The sequence below is a fragment of the Battus philenor genome, unplaced genomic scaffold (assembly GCF_028537555.1).
Source record: "Battus philenor isolate CCGP_79_NKW_IND1 unplaced genomic scaffold, ilBatPhil1.0.hap1 SCAF_11, whole genome shotgun sequence".
Taxonomy (NCBI): Eukaryota; Metazoa; Arthropoda; class Insecta; order Lepidoptera; family Papilionidae; genus Battus; species Battus philenor.
The window spans coordinates 7,207,286-7,213,285 of record NW_027181673.1 but is presented as its reverse complement, the minus strand read 5'-3'; positions in this window follow the sequence as shown (position 1 = coordinate 7,213,285).

Genomic DNA, 6,000 nt, shown 5'->3' with positions numbered 1-6,000 from the left:
GACTAATCTACTTATCTGTAACGATAATAGTTCTTGGCTTCAGACATAAAAGCTTCAAAGGATTGAATGTACAGCTTATTTGAAAGAAAAATGCCTTAAAGATTTAACACCTATTTTTGTCACCTATATTTATATAGAAATGAAGAAACAAGTATATTAATTTAACTTAATTTAGTTTTGCTATAATACAGTCTGCAGAGACAAATAGTAATCAATATTCAATTTATTATTTTTGAAACTTTGTATTTTGAATAGATTGTACGTCACATTAATTGTCAATAAATGAACTACATGTTCACCTCCTTAAAGCGTGACGCCTATACCAATCACCATGATAATAGATAATTCTAAGAAATATTTTCTACGCTATAATTATAATTAAGGTTATCCTTTAGTATCTCTCCACACGTTTTGTTTCTCCATCATCGCGATTATTTACAACAGCCATATATTGTTTGTCAAAGTAACACTGGTAATTAAGGCGGGCAGTAAAATTGTGACATTTTGTCAGCGACGGCAAAAGCGGGACAGCCTACAGCTGACATATTGACGGGACAAAGAGATCGCGCTCGGTTACAATTTATCTACCGCAACGCACGTTACAGCGATAGACCATTAGAATAATATGGCTGTGACTTCCGTATGTTTTAAATCGAATTAAAATACATCCGTTGGCGCTTTGACATAAGGATTATATTATAACAAGTCTGCGAGTCGAAGAAACGTGGGTAGAAATGTAATGACATTGACAATAGCACGAATGCCCCGCCTCCGAAATCGTGACAATCCATTGATAATCAAATGCTATAAACAGTTTAACAAAGTCTATATCAAATATGAAATAATACAAAGTAAGTTATGGCACTGTTATTGCAAATTATATTTCCTATCCAACTTCTACTCCATTTACGAATTAAACTGGCCTAGAAGAAAAATACCTTCTTTAATCTAAAAGGTATATATGTATGAAAAAAATTATGTGATATAAGCTATATTACACCAGTCAGCGTAAAGCGCTAATTTAACAATTTTTCATATAAAAAGCAATGTTAAAATAAAACTCAATGAAATGAAATATCATTTTTTATCGACGATTTTAACTTAGATATTTCACTTTAAACATAAGTTCATCCGTTTTTAATAACAAGAATCAATTAAAAACCTTTTAGCAATGACTGGTCACGTGGAAATAATAATAGTATAAAAAACGAATACTAATAATTGCATTAATCACGTTCGTTCTTGTCCTATTTTTAAAGCGGTTTTATTAAAAAAAAAAAACTTGACTAATTACTACGTAGATAAAGAATTGGCATAAACATTTTTAAAATAATTAGGTCATGCTTTGAAACTACATCATTTTGTTATGTTAATGCACACAAAACCACTAACAATATCTTTTTAGAGTTATTTTATTCAAAAAAACATGTTTATTTTTACGCGAAGTTCGCGCACGGACAATAATAACGTGATTGTGACCCGGTAGCTACAAAACAAAAAACAGAAAATTTTATTGAATTGTGTTAATTATTGCCGACTTTTGTTAAGCTTTAAAAACACGCTGAGTTTACCAAACAGGCTTAGTTTTACTTCTGTATGGAACAGCAGTACACAGAATTAACCATCAATAACTAAACAACATTATGTATTCCATGTTCTGTTATTCGTCATCAGCATGTCAACTGACAGACAACCACTGCTAGGCATAGGCCTTCCCTAAATATCGTCATGATGTCTGATTTTGAGCTGCCCGCAATCAGCGACTTTCTACGAGAGTGAATAAAAACAAAAGATTTAACTTTAATGCAATACAAGAATATATACACACGAAACTCTGAACGATCACGGTCTCAGTAATAAACTATCATAGCCACACTATTTTATCGAGAAATTGGAAGCCATGTTTTTACAAAGTGTTGCATAAGCAACACGTCCCCATATAGTTCACATGTCATTGTAAGAATTGATTTCCTTTGTCTACGTTGTAAATCTAGTGTAGACGTAGGGTGCGGCACTCAGTGTGCCGTTAATCACTGAACGTCGGGAGTTTTTCACTGGACGTACGGCAACACGTGCTGCTTCGATGATAATGGGAGCACATTAAGATTATTTGGGGTTTAGAAAATGTAAATAAACTCGTGACATCCTTGCTCAAAGCTCTCATAACAAATGATATTTTTAATGAAGTTCACTTATGATTAATATAAGCAACTGAAAGACGCGATCTAATTCATTAGAATTATATATCTAATAATAGTTTTTAACTAATCATATTACTTAATTATTACCGACTTTGTACTTGACATATTCGCTTTTATTAATTTTTTTAATGTACATGTAAAATCAGAAAAGATATAGTTTTAACATCACAATGCAACTGCATTTTTTAGGATTTTTATGCATCAAGTAAGCAATCTAAAAATTGACCTGGTCCATGATATAATATTTTTTAGGTTAAGGAGAAGTTGTATAAATATTTTAAATTGAATATTTACTGCTCTGTTTTTCCAGACGTCGATGAACATAGTTTAAGTTAGTTCTAATTACTATACACGCAATGAAAAAAGAAACAAACAGTTACAATAACGACAGAAGTATAGGAGGCAGTCTAATCACTTACTCACAGACAGCTAGAGTTTGGAATCATCAGAAAGTAGAGGAAATAACTATTGAAATAAAAGTACATTATTAGTTAAAAAAAAATGGACAAAATTAAAATTATCCATAGCTACCATAGACTGTAGATAAACTTTAATGCTTATCTAACCTGATAATTTCAAAACTGAGGATATCTTATAGATCTTTTACAATCTATAAATGTTATCGTAAAAGCATGCGTGTTATCTTTGCGTACATAAAGTTTCTAGAAGGATTCATATTATGACGATAATTTAATAAAATTTAAGGATTTTATTATACTTCAAACCTATTAGGTTTTAATTCATGAATAGGTATCATTTTAAGATTTATCAAATTTTAAAACCCATCTTTCGATATACTAATAGTTTAGTAATCTGTAATACTGATCCTGGACTGTACTTTTTCTTGAAGATTTTTTCACTTTTAATATAGGAAATAAAAATTGTTTGAGTAATGTTGTAAATACCAATAGAAACATTTATTTTTATTTATAAAAAAAAATATATAATCTTCAAGGAAATAATTAAAATTCGACACACATAATCAATCATAATGTTTACGAAAGATAGGTTTAATGGAAAAAAACGTAACGCAAACACAAAGCAAATTAGCCAGTTTATAAAACCTTCACAGTACAAAGGTGTTAATTCTCCTTACATTAGTCAAGGCCTGATGTCGCGCCATTAATAAAAAGAATTACATCAAAACAACTTTGATTAAATCATAAAATTTGATTTCAACTTTGAGATTAGTCCGTTACGAATTTATATATGAAACAGGATGATTGTTTAAAGACGTAAAAGCTAAAAAGCTTGCGTAAAGGGGAAGAACTATATATATATATATATATATATATATATATAGAATAATTAGGAAAAGCGTTTTTAAAATACGGATTATTACGTATTAAAATTAATTGTTTACTACCTTGTTGACTGCCAATCATTCGCCTGCCGCATTTCTATAGATAAATTAAATCATTGTTACATATTTCAGAGTGATCACTTACCACAGGATAATAAATGTAAAAGCTTTATAGCTTTTTGCTAACAATTGTGCGAATAATACATCCACCCTTATAAAGCCTTTTTACCTGTAACCAATCAAGCTGTACATCAAAAAATAAATCTAATTCAATTCCAATAGTTTTATCTAGAGGTAAGTCTCCCATTTTATCTATTACTAAGTTACTTCGTAGGATGTTAGGATTATAAAGCTGTAATTCCTGAGTTCTACAGGCCCTTAAAACTGAAACAACAATGTGTGTACATTATTGACGATCGTCACAAATACGCGTCGCAATTTCAAACATCTGTCAGAACACCTCCTACAATGGACGATCATATAAAAACTATAAGTATTAAGTCATCGTAAAATACCTAACACATATTCACAGTTCATGACCGGAAAAGCTCAAGTGTTAATAAATATAAATTTGGACGTGAAGATATATCCCTGAATATATTATAATATGAACACCTGTTTAGAATTATGCGAATAACAGGCTAAGTCAGGAAATGAATTACTAATAATAACTTGTACTGGTCTAATCTAATCTTAATAATTCTAAAACATCTCGCTCTGGTACCGGAATGCTGATAGCGTTTCGGCTGACACCCCAAGCTGACGTTAACTTCCTAAGGCTCATGCACCCTGTCACTCCATTTAGAACCTTTAAGAAACTTAACAGCTTCATTTTTTACTAATCCGGTAAAATAAATAATATAGCTCAAGCAGAGGCTCCTAAGAGATATCAGAAAATTTAAATATCAAATTGCCTCGAGAAGTTTTACACTCATAATCAGGAGAGCCACGGGAACAATATGTAAATACTTTTAACTGTCGCAGAAGTGTGTGGACGGCGACAACGAGTCTGTAGCACCCCTGCGCTGATCCAATCACCTTCGAATCACGTACGATAGCACAATAGCCGAAGCAATAAACACCGCTGAAGACCGGCACGGACGGTGTAACACAGTACCATCCTAATAAGTGTGGGATACGACGCGACAAGTATGAAATATTACTAAATTACATATCTGTCTCCTTGAGCTGTTATATGCACAACATTATATCGATTTTTAAGGCCGCGAGGACCATGTGAAATTCCGACCAGGGATCGTAAATTATACGTGACATAGAGACACCAACTCATCATACCCTATACTTGTAATAATATTTTTTTCTTTTCAAAGCTGTTATTATGTATGTTGATTTTAAACAGGCAATTTAAATTTTCTTTAATAGTGTCAAAAAACATTAACGTCAGATGCATTTATTTACAATCAGCACAAGTTGTTCTCATCACAATTTTAAAAATCAATGATAATTGGTGTACGCACAAATGACTGCCAATGCCTTTTGAATTTAAAATTTTATTTGGAATGTAAGTGTTTAACATGTCGCTTCTTGAGTGGCCTTTAGTAAACATTTAACTTCGTCTTTTCATTCATTTTAAATGCCAAGGCCTTGACAAGCTTAAAAACATCGTGCATATTCTTAACAAATACAAATTTTGAGGGGCATCGGCTTTGCAGAAAGTAAAAGTTTTTTTAATGCTCAAAGCTTATTAAATGTTACCAAACAATTACCTAATATTTTTTTATGCCCACGTGTCTCGTTACTTAATTCAAATAAATATTTAGTTTTACCGCCAAGCACCATTGAGCAAGTATAGAATGATTATTGAACTGTCAAAATGTACCATCCTAAGTTAAATGATGTAAGTATTCTATGGAGTAGGCCTGTGTCCAACAGAGAAGGTGCTTTAGCTGAGAGGAACTTAAGTATAGATAGATTTAATACGTTACCATTACCAAGTTGCATGTTCTAGGGTTAGGAATCATAAGCAGAGATTAATGATTCATCGTCTAAAACTAATAATCCGGCTAACACATGCAAATAATCATTCGAATAAGATTCATTGCACTATTATTTCCTTAATGCATTTGCATAACCAATGAATAATTATACATCTAGCCTATTATAAGCACGTTTATCTACACAGTAAGATTGCTTATTGGTGTAAAAATTTAAAGACGTAAAAGTATTGCCCATTGGTCGTCAATTATTGTACGGTACAGCCAGTCCAAAAGTCAATGGTTACAAAAAATACAAATAACAAATTACTTAAGGAATAAAAATGTTAACAAAATTGAGATTACCACGTATTAAATATTATAATATTGTTATATGTATAATATTATAGTTATATTTTAGTTTACTATTTGCCCCTGCCGTCTGTACTACCTGAAGTTTTTAGCCAGTTGCATTCCAATAGAAAAAATAATTTATTGTAACATTTATTTCAGCGTGTTCACTTTATACAGGTCAATTGTAAATAGGTGTAAAACCTTTAAA